Source organism: Orcinus orca, chromosome 6 (assembly GCF_937001465.1).
Source record: "Orcinus orca chromosome 6, mOrcOrc1.1, whole genome shotgun sequence".
NCBI lineage: Eukaryota > Metazoa > Chordata > Mammalia > Artiodactyla > Delphinidae > Orcinus > Orcinus orca.
This window is the reverse complement of record NC_064564.1, coordinates 52,408,381-52,422,207: the sequence shown is the minus strand read 5'-3', so window position 1 is coordinate 52,422,207 and position 13,827 is coordinate 52,408,381. Positions and strand designations below refer to the sequence as shown.

General features: G+C 42.4%; 1 protein-coding gene across 4 annotated transcripts in view; it reads right to left on the bottom strand.

The window, feature by feature from the left end:
• SLC24A2 (solute carrier family 24 member 2) overlaps positions 1-13,827 on the bottom strand; it is a 245,728-nt gene that overhangs the window by 32,579 nt on the left and 199,322 nt on the right. The window lies entirely within an intron of this gene.

Genomic DNA, 13,827 nt, shown 5'->3' with positions numbered 1-13,827 from the left:
GTCCCAGAGCTAGAAGGGACAGAAGGTGGATCAGGGCTGGCAGGATGACCATTAGCCTGTCAGATGGGCCCTCCAAGCCTCCGAAACAGCACTGCAGACAGCATCAATCACTCCCTTCTCTGCTTGTTTAAAAATGAAAGTGCAGCAGCAGGACCAAGCGTCAGGTCTAAAAATATCAATAGGAACATTTCCATGGATGCTTCCTTTTGAGACCATATAAATAACCCACACAGGCTTCATACAGCTCCTGCCCTCCCCCCTGCCCCCCACCCATGGCTCTTGCTTCCAGCATCCTGTGCTATTTCAAGCAGCACTGAATCCCCCCAGCACTTCTCTCCCTAGGGAGGTGGTAAGTGGGCCAGGCTTGGGCAAGTTGTCTTAGAGGAAAAGGATAAGACTAGAGGCAGGGCTGGGTGTGAGGCCCGATTTGCTGCATGTTATGTTTCTTTTTTTTTTTTTTTGTGGTACGCAGGCCTCTCACTGTTGTGGCCTCTCCCATTGCGGAGCACAGGCTCAGCGGCCATGGGCCAGCCGCTACGTGGCATGTGGGATCTTCCCGGACCGGGGCACAAACCCGTGTCCCTTGCATCGGCAGGCGGACTCTCAACCATTGCGCCACCAGGAAAGCCCACGTTATGTTTATTATTTATAATTTACACCCTAGTACGGCCAAAAGGATTTGTAGTGGTTTACACAATCACCCCCACTTTCTCTCCAGAAGTTAAAATTTAAAAAAAATTATTAAAAAAAGCTAATCTTAAGCCATACTGAAAAAGGTTCTTTCTCTTTCATGGATGTCCTTGGCAGTGGGTGAACGAATTTTAAACACCAAATATGAGAGAAATAAGAGGATTAGGGAATAAGGCAGAATTAGGAAGTCAGCACGGTTTATTCAGGTTGTCTGCATCCTCATTAAATATACTTCTTATGCTCCCCATCCCTTTGCTACGCAATATGTTGGAAAAGAAGGAAGATCTAAAATCAGTAATCTACATTTCCACCTGAGGAAACTAGAAAAAGAAAAGCAAATTAAATCCAAAGTAAGCAGAAGAAAAGAAATAATAAACATTAGGGCAGAAATCAATAAAGTTCAACTAATCTATGACAAAGGAGGCAAGGATATACAATGGAGAAAAGACAGTCTCTTCAATACGGGGTGCTGGGAAAACTGGTCAGCTACATGTCAAAGAATGAAATTAGAACACTACCTAACACCATATGCGAAAATAAACTCAGAATGGATTAAAGACCTAAATGTAAGACCGGACACTATAAAACTCTTAGAGGAAAACAAAGGAAGAACACTCTTTGACATAAATCACAGCAAGATCTTTTTTGACCCACCTCCTAGAGTAATGGAAATAAAAACAAAAATAAACAAATGGAACATAATGAAACTTACAATCTTTTGCACAGCAAAGGAAACCATAAACAATACGAAAAGACAACCCTAGAATGGGAGAAAATATTTGCAAATGAATCAATGGACAAAAGATTAATCTCCAAAATATATAAACAGCTCACGCAGCTCAATATTAAAAAACAAACAACCCAATCAAAAAATGGGCAGGAGACCTAAACAGACATTTCTCCAAAGAAGACACACAGATGGCCAAGAAGCACATGAAAAGCTGCTCAACATCACTAATTATTAGAGAAACGCAAATCAAAACTACAATGAGGTATCACCTCACACCAGTTAGAATGGGCATCATCAGAAAATCTACAAACAACAAATGCTGGAGAGGGTGTGGAGAAAAGGGAACCCTCTTGCACTGTTGGTGGGAATGTAAATTGATACAGCCACTATGGAGAACAGTATGGAGGTTCCTTAAAAAACTAAAAATTGAATTACCATATGATCCAGCAATCCCCCTACTGGGCATATACCCAGAGAAAACCATAATTCAAAAAGACACATGCACCCCAATGTTCATTGCAGCACTATTTACAATAGCCAGGACATGGAATCAACCTAAATGCCCATCGACAGACGAATGGATAAAGACGATGTGGTACATATATACAATGGAATATTACTCAGCCATAAAAGGGAACGAAATGGGGTCATTTGTAGAGATGTGGATGGACCTAGAGACTGTCATACAGAATGAAGCAAGTCAGAAAGAGAAAAACAAATATCATATATTAACGCATGTATGTGGAATCTAGAAAAATGGTACAGATGAACCGGTTTTCAAGGCAAAAATAGAGACACAGATGTAGAGAACAAATGTATGCACACCAAGGGAGGAAAGCGGGGGTGGGGTGGTGGTGGGATGAATTGGGAGATTGGGATTGACATGTATACACTACTATGTATAAAATAGATAACTAATAAGAACCTGCTGTATAAAAAAAATGTTTGTGAGAAAAAAAAATAAATCAGTGAAAGTGAAAACAGGAAGTCAACAGAGAAAGTCAACAAAACCAAAAGCTGTTTCCTTTGCTATGTAGTTCATGCGGGTTCATCCACTGCTTCTTTTACTTATCCCGAGGGCTCACATCCCTGACAGAAGCTTGGGCATGCTGCCCCTGGTTCCTCTTCTGAGCCAACTCATCGTCCTCCCAGAAGATGTAGCGGATGTAGAGAGTACCACTCCCTGCTGGGCTCACCAGCCTCCCAAGCTGTCAGTTGACTACATGAATAATCTCTGTGTAATCAGACCAGTGAAGATTAGGAGACAGGTGCATTTTAGCTGTTCCCTCCCAGATACGATCTTTCTTGTTTAATCCAAATGAATGACTTTCCCCTCCCCACCTGGTAGATGCCTCAGGAATAGGGAGGACCATGGGAGAGTTGAGAATTTGCAGTCTGCCTAATAAGTACCCTGTCTCATGCAAGGTAGGTGGTTTTATTCAGATAGAGGATGCCAGCACTTCCTTGAAGACCCATCAGGCTGATCTGATGAGCTCATCAAGGCTCCTCCCCCTTCCAGAGTTGACACTCCCCCCAGTCAGGTCCCCCACTGCCATCTGCAATCGAGCAACTCCTCTCTAAACTCTAAGCTAACCTTTTTCAGAGAAAAAACAAAAGCAACTCTTTATGACTCATATCATTTTAATGACACCAACAGATGGTGACATTTCATCAATAACCCTTGTGCTTATAACCTACGGATTAGCTCCTTTCTCAATCTGCCAAAGTCACCAGGCAGGCAGTACCCCTAGAATATAGCAGAAAATAATTGTCTGTTTAGATACATAAGCTCTAAACATGCTACTGGTCCAACACAAACAATTAGCTCTATTGTACGGCTTCCAAAATCTGCATTTGAGGTTGCTGTTGCTAGGGCAGAAACGGACGAGGAGAAGAGATTGGGTCTCAGGCTGTACAAACAGTGCTCTCCGTGGGGACTTCACGGCCTCTTGGGGACAAATCTTGCTATAGAGAAGTACAGGAGCCCAGAACCCTTTGGAGGATTCTAGAGGTGCCTGGGGAGCAAGGTTGTCAGCATATTTCAGGGGAAATTCTCTTTGTCTTTTTGCCAAGTGCAATCTCACTCTGGTTCAGTGGGCAACAGCTTGCAAGCTGGTTAGAGGGAAAAAATTCTGTTCCAAGTCTGGGGGCTCGATTTGCCTTTGCCCAAGCTGGGGCTGCTGGCATGCTCATTTGTCTCGGCCCCGGGAGAGGCTGGCCACTGATTTTCCAGCTTTTCCTGGAGTTGCGGCATCCTGGCTTTGACCTTGCAAAAATCCATCCTTACCTCCTAAAGCTTCTGCAGCACGTCTATAGAAAAAAAACAAGGCAAAATGATCCTGAAAAAATTCAAATGTCTCGTGATAGCTTAAGGTAGTTTGAGATCTACTGGGGTCTCCACAGAATCCCTAGAATTTTGTAAAACCAGGGTACCAATGACTGCTTTAGGGCCTTATAATCTCTGACATGGAAAATCTGAGCCTAAGACATAGAACTGTAAGTTTCCACATTCTGGTTGTCTGATCTTGAAGGAGTCAGTGCAGCCTGGTGGGAAGAGCAGGTGGTGGAGAATCAGGAATCCTGGCTGCCTTTCTCTGCTCGAGCTGGGATTCCTTGGGTGGTGACCATGACCACCTGCAAGTATTCACTGAGTTCTTTTTAGGTAGAAAGCATTGCACTAAGTTCTGGGACTCTTGATTTGAAGGAGACTTGGATTTCAAAGGGGAGACAGAACAAATGGCTCCAAAGAATTTATTCTTTATCTAGTTATGGGGATGCTGGCAACAGCTTCTGCGTGTTCTCTAGTATCTATTCTGCCTGTTATGGATTGAATTGTGTCTCCCCAAACTCATATTTTGAAGACCCAACCCCCAGGACCTTAGCTGTGACTGGAGATAGGGCCCTTAAAGAGGTGATTAAGTTAAAATGAGGACATTAGGGCGGGTCTTAACCCAATACGACTGGTGTCCTCATAAGAACAGGATATTAGGACTCATGGAGAGACACCAGGGATGTGCATGCACGGACGAAAGGCCGTGGGAGGACACAGCAAGAAGGCAGCCATCTGCAAGGAGAGGGGCCTCAGAGGAAAACAACCTGTAGGCCCCTTGATCTTGGATATCCAGCCTCCGGAACCGTGAGGAAATAAATTTCGGTGGTTTAAGCCACGCAGCCTGTGGTATTTTGTTATAGCAGCCCTAGCAACCTAATATACCGCCCTTGTGCTTTAGTGATAGAAGGCCTACTTTTACCTGGGTCTGGAATAAAGACTATTTCTAGCCTTCCTTGTAACAAGGTGTGGTCATGGGATGAAGTTCTGGCCAATGAGATGGAATGGGAAGTATTCTCTGCAACTTCTGGGATGTATCTTTGAAGGGTGGAGGTGTATCCTTCCTCACTCCTTCCTCCTTCTGGCTGCCAGGAATGGGGACATTTTGGCCAGAGCTTGAACAGCTATCTTAGACCATGAGGTGGAGAAATAGTATAAAAGGATCTGACCTCTGACACCCATCAAGAGCCATTCTAGCTCCGGGCTGCCTAAAAAGACTTGGGAGAGACAGAAAATTCTATCTTACTTAAGCTGTTGTTATTTTGGGGTTTTGGTTGCTCACAGTAGAACCTTATCCTGGCTGATCCAGTGTCCTCTTTAGGAGGAATCAAGGGAGAAAAATCTTTCACATCTCAGCACTGGGAAGAGTCAGGCTTCCTCCGAGAAACTGAGAAATCCGTGCATCAGGGAAACGATAATTTTTATTTTTTGGTACTGGGGAGTTCAGAGCCAAATCTGTAACCCTGTCCAGCAATCACAGCACTGGAATCTGCACTCACCTTACTCTAGTCTAACTCTCTTCCTTTCCTTTCCATCCTTTGCTGAATTTTCTCAAACTAGTCATTTTATCCTCTTACATCAGATGTATTTTTGCAAGCAGCCTCGAATCTTTGTGAAGGTGGGGCAGACCTAAAAATAAAACTCTGCAGTGGTCCAACAGAATTTTGGGGATAACTTTATGAGTGAGAGAGAGGAAAGATGTTACTGTACGTGACAACACATGACAAATGGACAACTACCTTCTTGGATTCATTATCAATACTGAAGGTTGGAATCTGGAGGTCTGGCTATCAGAACACCTACAGATAGAAGAGAACAGTTCCAGGGGGCAGTAAGCACCTATTGGGAGGTCTCTGGAGCAATCAACTCATTTTTATTTTCCTTTATCTAGTGAATGGGAGGAGTGACAGCAGCCCGTCCATTTGTGGCCTAGCATTATGAGAATTGGTTCAGCTTCTTTGCACATGCATCTTGTTGGGTTTTTTGTTGTTGTTGTTTTGTTTTTTTGTGTGGTACGCGGGCCTCTCACTGTTGTGGCCTCTCCCGTTGCAGAGCACAGGCTCTGGACGCGCAGGCTCAGCAGCCATGGCTCACAGGCCCAGCCACTCCGTGGCACGTGGGATCTTCCCGGACCGGGGCACGAACCCGCGTCCCCTGCATCAGCAGGTGGACTCTCAACCACTGCGCCACCAGGGAAGCCCTGCACGTGCATCTTATACTATTTCCACTTGTGCCTCATCTGGATGGTTTGCCCCAGAATAAGTGTCAGGTTCCCATTGGAGGGGCTTGAGTTGGATTTATTAGTCCAGAAGTTGCCTCTCCAGCCAGAAAAATATTTCTTGGAGGCAACTCAATTTCTTATTCTTGTCTGTGAAGGGCACTGTGCAAGATTCCTGCGTGAAGGTGAGCCCACTTTAATGCAATCTCTGTTGTCAGAGAATTAAAATGAACACCCAGGAGGCAGCTGAAAATAGGCCATCCTTGAGTTCAGTTTTATTGATTGGTAATAACATCTCATCTCCAGTTCACAAGGAGCAAAGCTCAGAGGATCGCTTGCACCTGCCTAGCTCTCAACTCGGTGGGGTTTGATTCTTCTTTAACCCCCTCAAAAGGACCAGTCAGTTCAGCACTCAGGAATGCCACCTCTTCCCACTGGAGAGTCCCTTCAGTGTGGCATGATGCTGGATAAAATGCAATGCCAGTACTTAGGTATCTCTGTAAAAATATAATTCATTTATGCTAAAATATTGGGCCAGGGTCAAACTGGGGGAAGGTGAAGATTTCAAGTGATTTGGACTTCTACTTAAAAAGAATGGTTCCTAGTATATTTGTTGCTGTTGCTGTTTCTACAATTTATATCTGTAGAAAAAAATAATCAGTTTTACCTCCACATTGTTCAGTCACACAGATGCCCACACGAATGAGCAAATGGGGCAAAGCTCATGGAGTGCAGTGCGTGCTATGAATCCCCAAGAAGACCCCGAAGCGCTGGGAGTGGGAAGAGACATCCATAAAAACATTCACCGAGCCTGAGATATGAGGCTGGGTGGGTGCATCAAGAATACTGAAACTGTCACCCTCAACAAAAGCCACTAATAAAACACGTGAAAGGGCTTCCCTGGTGGCGCAGTGGTTGAGAGTCCGCCTGCCGATGCAGGGGACACGGGTTCGTGCCCCGGTCTGGGAAGATCCCACATGCCGCGGAGCGGCTGGGCCCGTGAGCCATGGCCGCTGGGCCTGCGCGTCCGGAACCTGTGCTCCGCAACGGGAAAGGCCACAACAGTGAGAGGCCCGCGTACCGCAAAAAAACCCAAACAAACAAACAAACAAAAAACCACGTGAAATATGTAGGCTATGTGGGAGGTGTTCATCTGTAGACTGGGGATAGTAACTCTCAGGCAGTCTCAGGATGCACAGTACCTGGGAGAGACCAGGGGATCAGCACATGTTAACCTTCTTCCCTTCTGCCATTAATCTCATCTCTGCCACTAGCTAGCTATGTGACCCCAGGCAAATCAACGGAAATGCTGGAATAGCAGAAGAACACATACGTGTCACCTGTAAGGCATCTGGACCTGGTGCACCTCACCCCCTTTTAGGCCCCCAAAGTCCTTACAAACCTTGTCATTGTGAAGCAGAGCTTCTTTGTCCCCTGCAATGTTTTAATGTGGGACCACCTTCCTGTCCAAGAACTTGTCATTCATTTTATCATTTGGACACTGAATGATCTTGAAAGACAAGCTGCAATCATATAGACCTCTGCAATCATCTAGTGTAGGAACTTTAGGGCCCCAGAATTTCAGAGCTGGAGGGGTCCTGGGTCATTGAGTGCCGCCCCCTCCCAATTGAGGACCCTAAGACGAAGGGATATGCTGAAGGAAGGTCACAGTGCCAGGCTCATTTCACTCCCAACCCAAGGCTCTTCCAAAATACCACATGTCCTCCCCTCCTCACTCCTATAAAGTAGGTATGAATGTGCTTTATGTCCAATTACACTAGGTTTTCCAGCTTTTTGTAATAAATCAAATCTAAAACAAAAATGTTAGCTATGGCAAATACTAAGAACATAATTGACATAATTTTGGTTGATTTTCTTGAGTCTAGAACTAATGTCTGGTGGTTTGGATGCCCCACGTTCTTGCAAAAGCTGATCAGAAACATCTGATTCTTGGAGGCACTCTTCCTTTTCTTGAGTCTGCTATGGATGGAATATCTGCGTCTCTCCAAAATTCATATGATGAAATCCTAACCCCCAAGGTGATGGTATTAAGAGGTGGGGTCTTTGGGAGGTGATTAGGTCAGGGTGGCAGAGTCCTCAGGATTGGGATTAGTGTCCTTATATATAACTGGGAAGCTAGCTTGCCCCTTCTGCCATATGAGGACACAGTGACTAAATGTCCGTCTATGAACCAGGAAAAAGGCTGTCACCAGACAATTGATCTTGGACTTCCGAGCCTCCAAATTTATGAGAAATAAGTTTCTGTTAATAGGCCATGTAGTCTATGGTATTTTTGTTATACCATCCAGGGCAGCTTTGAAGGGGAAATGAAGGGCAGATCTGGGAGTGGGTGGGGAAGGAGCCATGGTGATACTCTCTTCCCTCCTCTATCTCTTTGGGTGATATCTCCAAGGAGCCAGGTACAAATTTAAAAATGAAATGTGGGTACTGATAAGATATCAAAGAATGTCAGGACTTCAAATACAGGTGAAAAACAAAGACTTGTTCTTTAGCATCTCTATCCAAGAAAAAAGTGCAGAAATTTAGCCCAGGTTTGAAGTAGGAGGAGGTGACAATTAAGTACACCATAATGAGGGCTCGAATTAACCCAGAACATGACATATGGTTCCTACATACTACCAAGATGACTCTACTGGAGCCAAAAGGAATCATAACACTCAGGCTTTGAGTCAAATTCTGTCTCCTCTCCCTAACACCATACACAAAAATAAGCTCAAAATGGATTAAAGACCTAAATGTAAGGCCAGAAACTATCAAACTCTTAGAGGAAAACATAGGCAGAACATTCTATGACATAAATCACAGCAAGATCCTTTTTGACCCACCTCCTAAAGAAATGGAAATAAAAACAAAAATAAACAAATGGGACCTAATGAAACTTCAAAGCTTTTGCACAGCAAAGGAAACCATAAACAAAACCAAAAGACAACCCTCAGAATGGGAGAAAATAGTTGCAAATGAAGCAACTGACAAAGGATTAATCTTCAAAATTTACAAGCAGCTCAATAACAAAAAAACAAACAACCCAATCCAAAAATGGGCAGAAGACTTAAATAGACATTTCTCCAAAGAAGATATACAGACTGCCAACAAACACATGAAAGAATGCTCAACATCATTAATCATTAGGGAAATGCAAACCAAAACTACAACGAGATATCATCTCACACCAGTCAGAATGGCCATCATTAAAAAATCTAGAAACAATAAATGCTGGAGAGGGTGTGGAGAAAAGGGAACACTCTTACACTGTTGGTGGGAATGTGAATTGGTACAGCCATTATGGAGAACAGTATGGAGGGTCCTTAAAAAACTACAAATAGAACTACCATATGACCCAGCAATCCCACTACTGGGCATATACCCTGAGCAAACCAAAATTCAAAAAGAGTCATGTACCAAAATGTTCATTGCAGCTCTATTTACAATAGCCCGGAGATGGAAACAACCTAAGTGCCCACCATCAGATGAATGGATAAAGAAGATGTGGCACATATATACAATGGAATATTACTCAGCCATAAAAAGAAACGAAATTGAGCTATTGTAATGAGGTGGATGGACCTAGAGCCTGTCATACAGAGTGAAGTAAGTCAGAAAGAGAAAGACAAATACCGTATGCTAACACATATATGTGAAATTTAAGGAAAAAAATGTCATGAAGAACCTAGGGGTAAGACAGGAATAAAGACACAGACCTACTGGAGAATGGACTTGAGGATATGGGGAGGGGGAAGGGTGAGCTGTGACAAAGCAAGAGAGAGGCATGGACATATACACACTAACAAATGTAAGGTAGATAGCTAGTGGGAAGCAGCCACATAGCACAGGGATATCAGCTCGGTGCTTTGTGACCGCCTGGAGGGGTGGGATAGGGAGGGTGGGAGGGAGAGAGATGCAAGAGATATGGGAACATATGTATATGTATAACTGATTCACTTTGTTATAAAGCAGAAACTAACACACCATTGTAAAGCAATTATACCCCAATAAAGATGTTAAAAAAAAAAATAAGCCACGTAGTCTATGGTGTTTTTGTTATACCATCCAGGGCAGCTTTGAAGGAGAAATGAAGGGCAGATCTGGGCATGGGTGGGGAAGGAGCCATGGTGATACTCTCTTCCCTCTTCTATCTCCTTGGGTGATACCTCCAAGGAGCCAGGTACAAATTTAAAAATGAAATGTGGGTATTGATAAGATATCAAAGAATGTCAGGACTTCAAATACAGGTGAAAAAGAAAGTCTTGCTCTTTAGCATCTCTATCCAAGAAAAAAGTGCAGAAATTTAGCCCAGGTTTGAAGTAGGAGGAGGTGACAATCAAGTACACCATAATGAGGGCTCGAGATTTTATGTGCATTTCATTGCTTGATGTCACCCCTGATTCCCATAACTGTGGATAATCCTGTATTGGCTACTTCTAAAATGAGTATCTAGGGGACATTGGAGGAGATGGATTAAGCCCTTTACAAGGTTAACTCCAGCAAGAAATGAAATAGGAGGTGGGTTATTTCCAGACTCCAGCATTCCGTGTTCAAAGGCCAGTGGAACCTCAGGGGAAGAATATGCACAAAAGAACAGCATCGTCTTGGAACAGGGACGATTTGCTTCTCCTCTTGCCTTCATCCTCTTTCATTATTGAAGCATTAAAAATACTCTCCTTGACAAAGGTGGCATGTTTTACTTTTCCAATTAGGTTTCCTTGGGAACTGACGAGAAGGTGTGTGCACCTGTACAAAGCGTACGTGGGAGGCTCCTAGAGAGAGACGAAATCTTGAACGTGCCTCACCTAATGAAGGGATTGCTGGAGAAGGGACTAAAAGACGAAGAAGACCCTACTTCTGCTCCAGAACGTTCTTTTACAATGTGACTGTTGTTACAGCATTAACTGAGACAGTCCAGGAAAAGCACCTAGAACTGTGCTTGGGACAGAGTAAACAGTCAATAAACATTAGTTATTATTATTATTTTTAACAAATAGTTAGGAGAAGAATTTCTTCAAAGATATCCAGGAGAGAGAAGTTTAACTAGGTGACTTATGATACTTCCAAGCAATAAAATTCTATAATTCAATTTTTTTCATGTGAAAGTGGAAACTGCAATAATTGTGTTCCCCATCTATCCATTCATCCAACATTCACTGAGCATTCATGGACTACTGTGATGTCAACAATCTAATTTACTTTCCACTTTGGTAAGAGGAATAAACAGAAGGCCTTTGTAAATATATTCCATAGTCCTAAAGAGAAAATGCTCTTTTATTTCAGTAGATGGGCTGTAAGTAGACTTTCTATCTGAAACAAAGCTTCCAAGCAGACTCATAATATTGTGACACCTTGACTCTGTCTTTTGAGCAGAGCTAAAAACAACACACGAGTTGGAGCTCTCAAAAATGCACAGTCACACTTTAATACAGTGAAAGGCTTTGAAACCAACATGTGTTTGGCAAGTAGAAGGTGCCTTCCAAGAAACATTCCATGGAGTGCTTTACTACAACGGAAATCTATTCAAAAAGGAGACTTTTTAAAAAGAAAATATCCATATGGTCAGCGTATTAGTCTGCTTGGGCTGCCATAACAAAACACCATAGACTGGGTGGCTTGAGCAGTAGGCATTTATTATAAACTCCCACCATAAGTGTCAGCTGGCTCAGGGACAGTAAGTGGTTTTCATCTCATCTCCATTTTTTTCCCTAAAGTGGTTGGCCAATTAGTGGGGTCAACATACCAGCAGCCTTCATTTTGTCTATTACAGAGCTAGAACATTGTGCTTGAAATTCAAAATATCGATCCATAAAAATCTCATTACTAGGTTGTGGATCATTTTGTCTTACAGACCCAAAGACCTATACTCAAAACATCTGAGTGAAAATGAATTTTTGGGACCCCAGAGCTATCGTTCAGGACTTGCCAAACAAGGTGTGTATGAGTCATTTTGAGTGCAAACTCAGAGTTCTGGGATGGGTCGGCTAAGGGCTCTAGGGACAACTTCATTTGCCACTTGCCTTTCCTCTTTTAAAAGGGAATAAAACCAGGAGAGCCAGGAAGAAAAACTGTTAGACACAATGATGGAAGACCAGAGTCTTGTTTGGAAAAATTCAGTTACTCAACTCTAAGATGAATCCTTACCGACTATTATGGACAGAGTGTGTCCCTCCAAAATTCATATGCTGAAGCCCTAACCCTCAGTGTGGGTGTATTTGGAGATGGGGCTTCTAAGGAAGTAATTAAGGTTAAATGACATCATAAGAGTAAGCCCCTGGTCTGATAGGATTACTGTCCTTGTGAGAACAGACACCAGAGAGCGCTGCCCTGCTCCTTTCTCTCTCCACCCACACCCTTTTGTGTAGGAAAGGCTCTGTGAGGACAGAGAGAGAAGACAACCAACTGCAAGCCAGAAGGAGAGCCCTTGCCTGAAACTGAATTGGCCGAAACCTTGATCTTAGACTTCCAGCTTCCAGGACTGTAAGAAAATAAATTTCTGTTGTTTAAACTACCTGTGATTTTTTTGTTACGGCAGCCCGAGTGGACTTCTACACACTGTCCCTATGGATATTTATCTTCTAAAAATACCTTATTTTTGAATCCTTGTTTTTTTGGCTTTGAAAATAAAGTGTTCACTTGCTATAATTTATTTTTAAATCACCCTTTCACTCATTCTTTACCTAGTCTTTGAGAAATCTCTTTATTTTTGTTCTCTGAGTTTCTCAATGTCTTTGCCCTTGCATTATTTACCAATATCCTTCATCTCTCGACTCCGTTTTTACCTCTGTGCTTCTATCACTTATCCCTTTCCAAGAGATAAGTCAAGAAGAGGTCAGTCAAAAAGCATCTCTTTTTGGAAGGCAGCACCATCTGAGACATCTGTATTGCCTTCTGTGTGGACATCCTGAACCAACAGAGCTAACATTTATGTAGCATACAGATTTTTTAAAAAAGTGATTAATCTCTGCCTGTCTAGCAGTAGGAAATAATTCCCCCCCTTAAAATACCATCTTATGGTTTGTTTTACATATAGATGGAAAAAAATCTAGCATCAAGAACTTAGCATATTAAATACAAAATGATGAGGTTTCACTCAGCAGTGGCAACCTGAAAAAACTTCATCTGCTTCTCCATGACTTTGAATTGAAACCAAGATTTCAAAATATTTTGCTGTGAGTGATGAAGCTGTCTGGACCTAAGTTTTCCAAGAAGCCAAGAAACCATTTTATATTAATGTAAAACGGCTTTTGGAGAGTCTGGTGAAATGCAATTACTTTCCTTCACTTTGCATTTTGCCCAAATAATTCTGAGGTGCAACCTACGGACAAGATGGATTTCTTTCTGTATTGCTATTTTAAACTGGTTTTTGTATAGTTTTCATGGGCTTCGTAAATCCTGCTGATACAAATCATAAAAGATTCGTCAACATAAAAGCTACAATTCAAAAGTCATTCTCATCGTTTTATCATCAACTGGATTACAGTTACTCATAGGAACAGTAATATTAATGTTGGTATTTTTTTCAGGGTGTCAATGGAGTTTTTTCCTTTTTATTAATAGTCAGCTCTTAATGTATCTTATGTGAATAATTAATAGACTTTCTTCAAACTACTTCAGAAAGCACAATGACAAATGGTGTTATTAACAGTAAGATTCTAAGTGAAGTTATGATTCTCTGTCAATATTCAAATTTAGGCAGAAACCCAAGAGTCAGATCTATCTATTTCATTTTCAAGTGTGGTCAGAAGGCCTCTGAGTGCATCTTAAGCAGTTGGTAAATATTGTACAGGTCATCAGATATAGAAACTAGATCTCAACTTTTCCTTAAAAACATATATGTATAGATTGAAAGGAAAA